This window comes from Gallus gallus, chromosome 4 (assembly GCF_016699485.2).
Source record: "Gallus gallus isolate bGalGal1 chromosome 4, bGalGal1.mat.broiler.GRCg7b, whole genome shotgun sequence".
Lineage (NCBI taxonomy): Eukaryota > Metazoa > Chordata > Aves > Galliformes > Phasianidae > Gallus > Gallus gallus.
This window is the reverse complement of record NC_052535.1, coordinates 58807001-58822323: the sequence shown is the minus strand read 5'-3', so window position 1 is coordinate 58822323 and position 15323 is coordinate 58807001.

Genomic DNA, 15323 nt, shown 5'->3' with positions numbered 1-15323 from the left:
TTGTTTTAGTGTAGATACTGCTTTATCAATCATACCACCATTAAAGCTCTACTGAAGTCAAACCACAGATGACTTCTCATTAGACATTAAAATGTCTGGACTTGATCTTCTTTTCAACAGAGACCCATGACTCCTCCCATTCAACCCCCCCCCTTTTTTTTCTTCTTGTGTATCTTTGAGAAACAATGTAGAAAAATAAACACACACACAGATTCAGCCAAGAATACAGTTAAGGTATGCTAAAGCTGAAGGACAGTGAGATGTGAACAAATCATGCCTTTTATCTTGGCATTTCATACATGTGCCAGGAAGAGTTGGCAGGAGGGTCATACTGCCCTAAAGGTAGAACAACTGTGCTACAGAAGGAACTACTTGTCTTTCAAGAAACTTCAAGGAGAGACCTAAAATTAGCTCATTTTCTGTAACTCATGATTTCTAAAAACCTCTCAGGAAGAATCTAAGATCTCAGCAGCCCACTGGCTTGGTAGTGTTACCATCTTTCATTTCCTATTGCAGTGCTTTCCCTTTCCACAAACACAGCTCTTGCTTTATGCTCGGCAGGGATCAGACACTCTAGGCCAAATTACTTATATATTTAGGAAATTGTCATAACATATTATTTACAGAGCACAAGGACTGTTTCCTTGAAGGAAGGTGTTGAGGTACCAAAGTCCATCACCAGGTGTTCAGCCCCTGACTCCCAATGATATTTAAATTCTCATTTACAAATTGCCTTCACCTCATTTACAAATCTGAGTATCACTTCATTTACACCTTGATGATCTTCTCAGTGCAACTGTTTTAGCAAGACTCAAATGATAGCCCAGGCTTCTATTGGTAAATTGTTTTTGAAATGTGTGTGTCATTCCTGCCTGGAATTGCTCTTGACAGCCTCTGCATCCCACAACAGCCACAACACAGAAGTGCCTATAAAAGACAAATGTTTGGGTCTGTGAAACATTCACAGAAGGAAGAGCGTGATTTTACCTGCCATTGCCACCCATCACAAATATGCTTGTTCTATCAGAAGCAGCTGGGCACCATAGAGTAGCATGCTGGCTCATTCAGAGACTGCAATACAAATGCTTACACCACAATCCAAACACCACTGAATGGGAAACAAATTTGCCAGCTTCCAGCTTGAGCAAGGACAGAGAACAACATATTGTGTTCTATCTGAACTATCAGTAGCAGTGCAACAAGAAATATGCATCTTTCTGTAATCATCGTGGTATAATGTCAGAAAAACAAAATAGAAAAAAAAGAAACTTAAAGCACGGGTATAAGTGAAACCAAGTGTCAAAGCCTAATACAAGATAACAGGGAAATAGCATAACAGGGAGATAGCACTTCTGATAAATACATATTTTAGTTTTATGGAGAAATGAGAGGCGAGTTCTTGGGAAGGGATGCTGAACAGAAGGACAGATGGGGCAGTGAGCTGTTTGGACACCTACCTATATCCTTCACACGTCAGGTGTCTGAAGCTGTGCATGATAATGAAAGCATCCTGCATCAATGGTCCACTAACAGAGTATGATTATTAAGGTCATGCACCCTGAAAGCAATCTCTGATTGAGAAATCACAGGAAATCTCAGCCTACGTACACATCTTGTGAGTCAGGTAGCATACATTCTGTTTATTGCTCCTAGCAAAATAATCTTATTCGCCTGTGAATGATATATATGGTATGCCACTTAAGACATTGGTCTTCTTTCATTTGGAGAAGAAATAGATCACATTACAAATTACTTTCCCTGCTAATTCTTTTTTTCTTGACATCCTTCTCTACAGATTCAGAGTCCATCTGCAATAATTATTAATTATTCCCACTTTGTCTTCCTCTTCATCACACTAAGACATGTCATCTCATCTCCAGAAAGCATGAATATAGATACATCTAAAGGAGCATTAGAATCATAGTTCTAAAATTTATTCAACTTAAGAGGGCTTCAAGCATACTGAAGAGCTACTTGTAGACTTTGACCACTTTAAATCACAACAGAGAAAGAAAGTTGTATAAAAAATAGTTAATATTAAACTAAGCATTACCAGAATTGGGAAACTTTCTCTAAGAATGAAAGTTATTACAGAGGAAAGGCAGATTTGGAAAATTATGGTTCTTGACATAAAAAGCATAAAGGAAGGATCAAGTGAATAGTTACATGCAGCCGTATTTGAAAATGTGACATTATGCACATTATGAATATTTTTAAGAGTAACATTTTCATGGAAGGCTACATATCATATAGCTGAAGCAACTACAGCTTCCTTAAATTACATATATAATTTCACACTTTCTATATTGTCAAAGAAAGCTGAGAGAAACTAAACAGAAAATGACCAAATGTGAAGTCTTTATTTACAGCTCATGATGAAGTGAGAAAGAGCAACAAAATTTAGATTAGTGAAAGTGAAACTTCTACCACTGGAAAAAAAGGATGAAACAGGAAAGGACCAGCCTGTCAGCAGAGAGTTACCTCAACAATTTTGAAAATTGGAAGAGTGAGAAAAAAAAGAAAAAAAAGAAAAAAAAAAGGTCAGTCTTTATCTTTTAACTCTGAGAACTGTAAAGAGCCCCAAGCTGATCAGAGACAGAGTTCTAAATTAGTGTCTCACACCTAAAATAAGGACTGTAATTCCAGGTTGCCTATGGGGTGTCAAGATTAATTTGTAAGTGTTGGCACTGTGCTTTAAAGATGTAAGATGATGTATAAGTACTAAGTATTATCATTCCAAACAGAAATTTCAAGGAATTTTCAAACCTTGAAGGGGCCATGTTTAATTCACACAGCTGAAATTACTTATTTCTGCAAAATAATTCTCCATTATGTTTACCGGTGTTTGCCACCACCCAGCTGCAACAAATGGAACCTCAGATGTCTTAAAGTCAAAAAAAAAAAAAAAGATGCTATTTGGCCAACCTGGCTATTTTGGCTATTTGGGTTGGAAGGGACTTTTAAGATCATCTAGTTTCAATCCCCTTGCTATATGCAGGGACACCTCTCTCTATACCAGGTTGCTGAAAGCCCCAGGCAGCCTGGCCTTGAACGCTTTCAGGGAGGGGGCATTCACAACTTCACTGGGCAACCTATTCCAGAATCTCACCACCCTCCCAGTAAGGAATTTCTTCCTAATAGCTAGTCAAAATCTACCAGATTGGAAGAGGGAGGGCTTTAAACTAGAGTTGCCTCAAGCCATCCCACTTTGAGGCTGATGATGGTAATGGATACCCTGGGTCAGGAGTTGGATCACAGGCCAGTAAGATGGCACCTAACTAAGGCTTAGAATAAGGGAACTCCAATTGGTGAATCAGCCCCAACTTAAGCGTACATTTTGATAAATGTAATTGATACTTGTTTAAGACTCCAGCCATGAGAAAAAAAAGGAAAAAAAAAGAAAAAAAAAAAAAGAGGAAACAGAATTGAAGTTTGCGTTCATTTCTGCCCTTTAAAAAAATAAAGGAAGCACTGGAAAAACCTAAGCTTGATGTGTTCAACCCTCACTTCCATTTAAGCTGTTAACAAAACTCAACCGACAGTAGAGCAGAAGGGTTTCACTCAGTGCATCCAATTCCCTTTTAGCATAACTCTACTGAAGAAAAGTGAGTTATACTGGGTAGCTCATAAGCCATTTGGAAAACAGCACGAATGCTGAGGTGACAAAGCCAGCTGATGATACTCGTTTGCCCAAGGTAAGAAAAATGAAAGCAGCTGTGAAAAGTTGTAGAAAGACCTCTGGCACTGACTGGCAGATGAAAGGGCTGGCAAAATTGAATGTAGATAAAGGTATAGTAGCATACAAGAGGAAAAAAAAAAACAATTTTAACTCCATATACACAAAAATAGGCTCAGACCTGACAGTTAACTGCCTCGGAAAGAGATCTTGTCATTAGATAATTCTAGGAAATACCAGATGGGGAGGAGGTTGTGAACTGTTACAGCAGGAAACAGAACAAAACAGGGAATATTGCATGCTGCTATACAAGCTCAAATCTTGATTGCTTTGCTACCTTTGCAGACTTTCCTCTGAAACACAGTGGAAATAAACCAACGCAGAAGAGCAATAAGGATGGTCAGATATACAGAGCCATATCAGAAATTAATACAGCCCCTCTTCCTAGAAAAAGTCAACTGTGAAGCTCATGATAAAGCTGTAAAAATTCTGAGAATCATGAGGTATAAACACATGGATCATAGATTCATGAATGAATTTAATATAATAACTGGTGACACCAGAACAAAGTTAGCAGGTAAGCAGAAAGCAGCAGAGGCTGTTTTGCACCTACATAACTGGGCAGTAACATGCATTTCCATGGGGTGTTGTAAGAGCTAAAAGGTAAACTGCACATCGCTCTAAAGACTAATAACAAAAAATGAAGGTCCAATGGGGGATATAACAAAAATATATGAACTTCAAAGAATCCATCAATATTTGTACATTTCACCATCCTACATGCCTACCTTCTTTTTTGTTTCTCCCTCTCCTGCTGCTACCAGCCGTTGCCCATACCACTTCATGATGGCATTTCTGAAAGGCTCTTACTTGTTTTTCCTCATGGTGAGAACAGCTGTAGAACAGCTTCTCCTCTTCAACACCAGCATGCTTGGCACTAAGCCTATGTTGGGATATTCCAGAAAAATAATAGCTGGAAAAAAAACAAATAAAAGCAAATTCAGTGAGGGAATCAACTGGCAGGTCCTCAGGCTGCCATCAGCAGGGTTGACAGGAATGAGTCGCTAGAGAAGGACTGGGGAGACTCCTGGGTTCTGACCTGCCTTGGTTTGTCCTGGCTTAAACTACTGGTGTTGGCTGCTCCTCACCCATTAAGGTAACTCCTGCAAATCCCAAGGCAACCTGCAACACGTTTCCTGTTCTTACCAGTGCTAAATAGGACATAGCAGACGCTATTTTGATTTTTAATGCTGTCCCCAATACAACACTGAGTGCAAACAGCATGCTTAAAGAAGAAGCACAGCACGAACAGACAGGCAGAGTCAGGCCACAGGTCTATAAGAAGAAGATCATTAACTGCAGCACCTCAAAGCCCTTCAGAAGTTAATATATGCCAAAAACTAGGGCCACCTATGTTTGAAATGATAACAAGCACATTTTGTCCCAAAAGCCTTAATTTTGTTCCCTTCACTCAGCACCTAAGAAACTTCAGTGAGAAAATGAATAAATATGTGCCTAAATGGGCCAGATTGTGGGGCCATCCATTAGTTGTTGCAAGGAGAGAGAAAGGAAGGACAAGATATCCGTGTTTTTGGAAATTAACAGAAATCCATGAATGTCTACCTATATCCTGCTAGTTCACTTATGACTTGTTTTTTATTTGGACTAGTTATACAACAAACAAATAAAAAATTGCTCTGAATTGATGTGCTGGATTACAACCAAACCATTTTCCTAGCACCTTTTGTTCAGCTTGTTTTTCTCATTTTAGGGCAGCAATCTGCTTTTTGCCAGCTGCTTGCCTTGGTAAAGGAGCTGTGAGGCAGTGGGGAAGGCTCATCCTCACACATGCGGCTGCCTGCAGGAAGCACCAGCGGGTGGGGAAGCACAGAACGGAGATGGAGAATTTCTGGCTTCCTTCTGCCTAATTGTCTTTTGATGACTGGACTACTAGTTAGCTTGCCCATCAGCTGCTCTCAATGGCAAAATAGGCCCCATGAATCAGGCACATCATCTCAGCAGGACATGGTTGTTTAGAAAAATGAAATACAAAATTTAATAATCCTTCAGGCCAGATCCTCAGCTAATGTAGAAAGCATAGTTGCATTGAAGTGCATCTACATCAACTGGCTTTAGGTGAGGATCTGGCTGTCTGTTCATGAGGTTGGTAGAAAGGAGCCTTTATCTATGCAATATTACAGGGGCAGGAAAATCCGACACTCCCACTGGGCTGCCTCTCCACATGCTGTAGTTTCTCAGAGCTTTGAGCTAATTTGAAGAAACTCAATTAGAGAAAGTGTCATAGATGCAAAAGGATCTGTAATTCATCACGTGCTGAACAAGGGTAATCAACACTGAAAAATGCATGAGGTTTTCTGAGTTGTTGGAGGCACTAGAGTAGTGGATTGCAGCAGCTCATATCCCAGACCTCCTCCCTCTCTCTGTCCTCAGATTCTTGGTGGTGAATTGTGAGCGGAGCACCTGCACTCCTGTAGGAATCCTGCACAGAATCCCTGCACTCATGTCCTACTGGAGGTGGGAGTTGTTTTCCTGACAGAGCCACCCATTTAATGCCAAGGTCAGTCTCCTGGGAGGTGACACATATAGGGCTAAAATTCTTTGCTTGGGAACAGATTGGACCAGCTCTCTACCTTGAATTTGCAGTCCCTAGCTCCAATCTCATTTCAAAAACTTCTGAGGGCTACTAACACACCTAAGCCAACCCATAAGGCACACGTGGACCTTATTTGCTGGGATGAAGTCTGCCAGGATGCAGGTAAAGCCTGGGTTCTGGAAACCAAGTTTGGTGCCGGAAGTCTGACTCTGGTTGGGACTGTTGGGACTGTGCTGAGACATGAATCCAGGCATTTGAGAAAATGCAGAATTGAGTCACTTTTAGGCCCCCAAATGTTCCAGATACCAGCTGAGCAAAGATAACTCAGTGTAGACATCTTGAGAATGGTTATGTTCCTTTTTTTGTATTTTTGATTTTATATATATATATATATATATATATTTTGCTAACAGAAAACATCAGTGTCTTGAGAATTAATTTTTATGTATATTTAGATGTCCAGCTCCAGAATTTTTCCTGATGTGAACCTGGATTTGAACCATCCAGTGTGTTATATTCCAAAAAGCATTTCTGGGATTTTTTAATAAGGACTACGTCTCTAAACTAACACCATGACTACACTGAGAACACTTTCTGAGCATGAATAGGGGTTGCTCTGAAAGTAATGCTTGCTATTTTATTATATTGGCTCACAACATTGGAGATGGATGTTGGTGGTATGGCAGCTGTCATACCACAAAACGAAGAGCGCCTCAATCAGCTCATTTGTGTGAATTGGCTAATGGTGGTGATCATGTTGAAAAATAGTGGGTTTTTTTAGCTGAGAATTTGCTTTATCAAGAGTATTACTTGGCTCTTTTTGTCTGTTGCAGTTTCCATGGAAATAAATAGGAGGCATTACTTTCAGGGTAAACTAAGTACTTCACAGTAGGATAATATTACATCAGCTGTAATTGCTAGGAGAAAGAGACCTTTGAGAGATGTTGTTAAATGAAAAGTACACCTGTGGCATCAATTTTTGTGCAGGAATGTGTTGACTTTTTAAAAACAATATTGGTCATTTATCCTTGAAAATAAAAGATCTTATGCTGGCATCACTGCAAGTATTTACTGAAAATAGTGTTTACACTTTGAAGCACAAAAAAAAGTAGAAATTAAGTGAGCTAGAGCAAACATCACATGCTCTAATGCCATCTATTTGGACTTGCCAACGTATAGCAGTCTGCACTGTGAACTCAATCTGACCAATGTGATCACGTGCTCTGGGACATGCTGTTCCTGGCAGACACTCTAAGGACAAACTGATTCTATATCAGCACTGTGTATTGCCTTACAGATCTGTTCATGCATGCTCGAGGCTGACTCCATTACATTATTAAATCCTAACTTGTCTTCTTACAAATGGCATGCTAGAATGGCACTGTGAGAGAAAGCTTGGGAAATAATCAAGGAGAAAAAGAAACCAAGAAAATAAGTTGACAAGTACTCAAGGCAAAAAAACTGCACAACCCAGCAAGCTCCATCTCCCTCCATCCATGATTCCCCAAACCTTGCCAATGCAGAGGAAAGAGCTTCAAGTAAAAATTAGAAAAGCGTGTGTTTCTTGGTATTTGTAGAAGCGATGACATCTTCAGGTTGGATCTACATGATCAATTATATGGTAGGAAGAAGAAGTCATGTTGTTAAAGAAAGGTGATGGGTATTTGGTATTGCTCGTGAATGTAACGTGGCAGTTGTAAGAACTGATCTTGTTTAGTGAGTAGGTAGTCTAATCTTTTTGCTTGTGGAGTAAGGTTTTGAGACTGCTTTCAGAGAAAGCTTCTGCTAACATATGAGTGTGTTCACCACTACACTCAATTGACCCGACTGCTCTAGGAGCAGCTGTGTAAGTCAGAATAAACCTCTCTTTAATCAATGTAGAAGGAAAGATGAACCTAATAGTCAATGCGAGTAGTTAAATGAAACCACATGTGCACACAGACTCAGAAATATTGCCTAGGCTTCTAATAGCACCTCTTTTGATCTACAGCTTTGTTGATATCTGAAGTAAAGCTAATGACATTGTTCTGACATAAGGAAGTATCTGCATCAATGATGTTGCTGCTATTTTTGTCAAAATTAACACTGTTAATAGCTTAGAAAAATGATTTTACTTCAATGTATATTTTTCTCTTTAGTATCCAAAAAGGTGTTAAAACAGACCTACTGTTTTAAAATAGTTATTTGGGGTAAGCAGTCCCCTTTAAATGAAAGTCATAAATTGTGCATGTTCTCCTACTTGCTATTAGCTTCTACTTAGTAGATTCTGAATTACTTTCCCAGAGTGAAATGCTTATGTGAGTCACAGTTCGTAATATTGCTTATTCAGCTACATGTCTGTAATTTGAACTAATTGAGTTAAGTAATAGTGTCACACGACTTTGGTGAAGACAGTTTCTGCTCTGGCTGTAGCTCCTTGTTGTCAATTATCAACTCACACTAATCACTATTACTGTCAAAACAGACATCAGTGCATGGCAGTATTTATCTTATTCCCAGTTCTCATTTCAAAGGATTCATTTAGATAGGGTATCTATTTTCTACATTCATGCCTTATTCCCATTATTCATACTGTTTTTGTTCCCCATTCCATACTTCTCTCTTTCTTGTATTAGTTATAGCTCTCTTGCATTATTATTTTTTAATTTATAGTGTCCATCCTATTATTTTCAGCAGTGAACCACAAATGAAGTTTCCCTAGTTGTCTGCTTTCCTCTTCTCCTCCTGATCTGTCATTGCTGTAACAGCCTTCTCATCAGCTCTTTGGTTGCCTTCTATGTACATGCTGAAGATATTCAGAAGGCTCTCAGTGGAAGAACACTTAATTGCCATCGTCCAAGCCACTGACATCATTTAAAATGTGAGAAAATAATGCCTGACTGCGGCTTTACCTTATGCTAATCTGCCAAAGCTTTGAAATTTATCTGTAGTTACGGTTGATGATGTAGTATCAGAGAAGATCCTGTAGCTGCAGTATATTGATACAATAAATAACATAAAACACCTTTCCTGTTAAGTATGGGGCTTAATAAGGAAGGCATAAAAATCCTTCAAATCCCCATTGTATTTCTGGATTTGCTTCATTCTGATACTTCCAACAGCTCTCAATATTTCATTTCCCTCATGATCCTTTGTCACCACTTTGATACACCTTGATATCTAGCTTCCTTCTATGTTTTAGTTCATGTTAGACTTCTTCTCCTTTCCATGCCATGCAAACATTACTTTTCTTATTCCTTATTTTTCACACCTGCCCGGTTTTGGGTTCCCACCTTGCTCAATGCGTCCCTTCTGTATGATGCTTTCAACTTTCTAGCACTTTCTTTATCTCTTTTGTTTTTCTTTATATCTTTTTTTTTCAGTCTTCTTCGTCCTCATTTTTCTCTTTGCCCCAGTGGCTTTTATTGATTTGTTCAACATCTGATCATTAAAGTTTGCTAACTCATTACAAACATACTCGGGACATTATATGATTTTATGATATTAAAAATCATTTATTGTTACTACTATTATTACCAATCTTAGGCCTTCCTACAAAGCAGAAAAATTTGTATCGATGTTTTAATAGAATAGAGGTTGAAATATAGGTGCAAACTGAAATCCGATTTCTACAAGTTGAGGAGGTTACACTGCATTTGGCATTGCAAGAACTGCTCCAGGGACTAGCCAGCACAAGCTTGCAACTGTTGCAGAGAAGGCAAACTGAAGTTTCACACTAAATCAATGCAAATTTATTTGCTGAGCAGATCAGAAGTTCAATGTGGAAGTTTCAGAATTTTGTCAGAGCTTAACCTTCCTGCCAAATGCCACCATGAATGTTATGTGGAAAGCTAGATTCATTTGGAAAATATGCCAGCACCTCAGAAAGTGTCATAAAAGAAGTATCTGTCAATACTTAATTATTTTCATAATTCAAGAGGAAGGAAGCTTCCAGTTCCAGAGCTTTAGAGCTGAAACTCCCAGCTTTGTCAAACAGAAGGGAACCACAAAAATGGATAGCATATTGGTGAAAAATTTCCACAGCAGGAAGAGCAAACAAAGTATGTTACTCCAGAGTTGATTGCTGAGCCCACGTTGGAGTCCTTCCTACACAAGTTTTTCAAGTCTGATTACTTATTTCAGAATACAGACCCCAAAGACATGCATAACTATAACTTAAACTCCTCCAGGATCATGATTTAATACTGGGTAAGAAAAAATTGTTTGGCTGAATTTAGAAAACACAATTAGTTGGCCATGTTACACAAAAATAAAATACAATCTGAGGAATATCTGAAGAAAATTAAGAATGTCATTAATGCAAAGACAAACATAGTCAAGTATGTCACCCAACCTACAGTGCTCTTCCATCAGAGACACACTACATCATCTTACATCAGCCACTAAAGAGACAGGTTCTTCATATCTCTTTAGCAGCTCATTTTCATGAGGGGCATTACTGAAAACACTACACTATATATAAATTTTTTTTTCAGATCTGACCCACACTCTACATTCTGGCATGCCTCTGTAGAAGACATCTGAGCCTCTCCCTCCAGCCGAGCCATTTGCAATGCAGGAGAGACTGATGCATACAGGATTTTACCAGCACTGGCACCTGGCTGAACTCAGCCCTTCTCAGGACCCCCTGCCTGCAGGGCAGGACAGTGCTGCAGAGCATTTTCACCTCTGTGCAGCAGCTGGGAAGCAACAGAGGATGCTACTGCAGTCACAGCATTGCAGTCCCTTTTTCTCTCCAGGTCTTTCAGCATCATTGATAGCTGAGGTGTACACAAAGAAGTATTTCACAGTGTGATGGGAAGCTGGAAAAATAAGCCTGCAATCAATCATGACTTGCTTGTATTAAAAGTAGCTGCCTGGAGCTCTCACAGGCCTCCCAGCGCCATTCCTAATTTCCCTCTGTACCTCAATAACCCCAGCATCCCAGCACCATTCTACTCCCACAATGAACTCACCTGACCTTATACAGCATCTACTGGGTAGCCAGACAGCCTAAGTCTGAACTCTTTTCTTCAAGAGAAAAAATACTGTCAAGTCTAACAGAAATATTCAAGCACTGAGTCAAACATTTGGCTGCATGGGTTCCTCCCCAGGGCTACTTCCTGTCCTCTACCTGGGAATTGCTACTCATAGCATTTTTCTACTCTAATTTTTATTGTGCTGTTTTTGCTAATGGTCAGTTTGTAAGAAAACCAGCTAGCAGGAACTACATCAGTTCTCCCTGAATGTCATGATTTAGAAAGTACAGGCTGAGCTGAAGGAGCCAGTGATGGAGTGCACAGTCCAGGAGACTGGACAAGCTCAGCTGTTGATCTCTCTACTAATCAGTGCTGGAATAAGCAAACAACTAAATAAAAATATACCAAAATGGAAGAATTTCATGCCACTCTTCCCAAATAAAGCAGTTGTTACACATACTGATAATCTTTGTAGCCAAAATGACCTTTAGAGCAAAGCAGAGGGAAAATGAGAGAAAATAGATTGGACAAAGGCTCTGGAGATTTAGTCCAAAGCTTCCAGTGCAAAGTACCCTTTTGCAGCAAAGCTGGCTTAAAATATTCTTGGTTTTATCACCTTTGCAGTTTGTTCCTGCATCTACATCACACCTAGAGTGCATCTTCCTCTCTGGGCTAATGCAGCTTTTTGGGGCATGGATTGAAATCATTTGAGTTACAAAAACCCTTGAGAGGGGAAAAAAAATGATAAGAAAACAGGGGTGAAACTTTCATATAGCTACCTCATTCATCTAACACCCCTCATTTTGGGAGTGCAATCCTGGAAAATACTTTGTGATCAACTGGTAGCTTCAATATAACTATTCTATCAGTAATTTAGGGATCATTTTTGAGACTTGGACTTTGTGCTGCTAGGCTTCATAAAGGACTCTGCTCCTATGAACAAGTACTGGTTTCCCAATCTGTACCTGTTGGGGGAACAGGAAATTAGGCAAGTCATTCAAGAGCCACAGCAGGTAACGATGTCAGGTTTGAGTTCTGAACTCCTGAAAACTCTAAATAACACATTTGTCTCCAGATAGCAAAGCTACATTTCTGTCAGTTTATCTGCAAGTCCCGAAATTCCCACCAGTCACCGGCTCAGTCTCCATTCACGCTCTATTTTAACTGCTTCCGATTACACATGTTGTGCCTGTCTGCCTGTTTTCCTTCCCCATAATGAGCTGCAGCAACACTACTGTGTCTTGAGAGCTCCTTCTTTAAAGAAAAATAGCTTGCAGAAGTTTGAAACACGAGTGAAATGTTTAGCAAACCCTGAGTCATTATCTCTGCGACCATGGGTCTAAAGGGCAAGGTTATTATCGGTATATTGCAAAATGTTTTCATATATATCTAATATATTTTGTCAATTTGACCAAATAAGCATCAGATAATTAGGGCCAGTCTAACAAAAATACTGCAGCTACGGTACAATTTCAGTGATTTTTTTAGCAAGTTGGATGTTGAAGATTAGGCAATGCAGAACACTTTTCTCCCTGTAATTACTCCTTCCTTCGCTACACTTTTACCACAGTTTCTTGTGGTGTGGAAGGATGCTTTATTATTTTATCTGTTTCCTGTCAGAGATTGAAAGTTGGCTTACTTAAATGCCTCCCTTCTGGAAGTGAGGAGGAGAAAAGGGCCTGCTGGAGGCTTGACAAAGATCCAGGCTGACAGGCGAGACATAGGAAAAATAGCACCTGACTGCTAAGATTTAAACTACAGCAGCCTAGAGGGAGGCCATCTCAAAAAAAAAGTGAGGTGCAACATAAACACAAAAGCTGCGCAGCATGGTGAGTGACAGATAGCAGTGTCAGCCCGTCCCACATAACGGGAACAAATGCTGCCACGAGGACTTGCCATGGTCTCGCAGCAGCCACATCCCCACCTGGGTCTGATGCAAAGGAGGTCTTTGCTTGTCAAAACTGCTATCCATTTTGTTTTTCAGGGTGACCTCCACAGCACTGACGGCTTCTGCCTGGGCTTGAAACACTAGTTTTGATACAAAGACCCTTATAGTTAAACGACACACCATAAAAGAAGGTAATTTATAAGTGTATAATAATACGAGAGAGGACTGTGGATCACTATATGTCAACAGGAAATTCATGGATATCCTTCCCTGACATACCAATTTTGAGCCCATGCCTCTGGATGACTTCTCCCCTCCTAGTTTTTCCTCTGAACCTGGATGTCCTTTAAAGGAAGCCATAATAAAATTAATTTTTATCATCATCAAGGGCACAGCAGATGAAAAATGAGAATACAAGTTGAAATGAATATAAATATTAGATGCCAAAATATATCACTGTTCAGAATGCAGTAGGGACTGAGCATTGTGAAGCCCCGCATATATTCTCCAGCTTGTGACAGTCATTTCTGTTTCTTTCAGGATGATAAATAACTCACAGAGTTCAACTACATAATCAGTTAACATGTATAGGGTACAAATCTCAGTGAAACTGTAGGGTTTTTTTTGCTGTATCAACCTTTCTGGAAACATATAATCCACGGGAACTTTTAAACCATGAAATGCAAAATGACATTCATATAACTTCAGGATGAAAATTTAGGAAAAAAAAATCTCGTGATCAAAATAATAATAATAATAATAAAAATGAAAGATAAAATTCAAAGGGTTAATTTTCATAATGATTAAGTACCTAATATGGAAATGAATCAAGTTGTTATTTAGTATCTCTGAGACTGGAGAGTCTTATGATTATACTTAAAGTGAAATGATGTTGCTTTGGGTCTAAAAATAAGGCTTTCTCTTCATATTAATTTTGATTAACATTCAAGTTTGGCTATGACAGTGTATGCAATTGGACTCCAGGAATATGTGGAAAAAAAGAATGAGCTGTGATGGACACATTTTGCCAAGATGTAAGTAAAGTATCGAAGAAGGCAAATGTGCTCTTAATCTATTTTATTCTCTCTGCTGATACATATTCATCTTTGTTAACCTTTTTATAATGTGATTTGTGAAAAACACCAAAGAACCTCAAGCAAGCATTTGAAAACACTGTTTGACCCATGAATGGATCATGTTAGGTTTTTTTATTATCTGGATTTACTTAAATGCTTTCTCTGGTATAGCAGCATAAACAACAGATTAGAAAAAAAGAAAGTTTGGAATGATGACATGAATAGCAAAAATTTCTCATTTCTGAATGAGATTTCTTGTTTAAGCACAGTTACTCTGGAAGATATTAACATGTATGAGAAAATACAGTTATGTATATGTTTAGGATGAGAAAGTTTGTAGTATCATTTTCCCTGTGATTTGTTTCATTGATTTAACTATCACTGGAGAGCTTACAGAAGTAAGGGGAGCCCATGATCTGTGGGAGCACCTTCAGGTCATCCTAAATAAAATAATGGAGGTAGGGTAACACACATAGATGAGTGGTCCTGAAATTCAGCACGTTTGGCAATGGGTCTAGTTAGGACCTTCTTGCAGGTTTTTTTGGAGGTGACAGAGGTACAATTGTATACTAGACTGAAGTTTCATGTTCCATCAGCGTAGCACATTTTGCCAGCTCTGAAATTCTCTAAAAATTAGCCTGCTTGAGCAGAAATTGCATAAAATGCTTTTATCTTTAAAAGAGTTTCTTAACCAAATCATGTAGCCCTATTCTCCAAGTAGCATGAGAGCCAGAGAGAAAAGGTGTTTGGTAAGGGTCTACATGAAAGTAGTTGGTTTGTACAGAGTAACACAGTGTTAAGAGAACAGATGGCAAATTGGGCTAAAAGCAAAATGCAATATTGAGAATGATAAATTCTGTAACAAAATATGACTATTAATATGCAGAAATTTTTATGTATATAAATGAACTACTGACATTTAGCTTAAAATTTCATAGCATAAACAACTCATGATTCATGGATACTATGTGAACCTGATCTCGTTCTTAAACTTGCTCCTAGCTGTAACAAGAAATGAAGTGTTCTGGTTATTGTTCTGTTTTTGTTCAATTATTACATTACAGGAGTTAAATAGAAAAAAAAAATGACTCATAAACAGGTAGCCCATGTG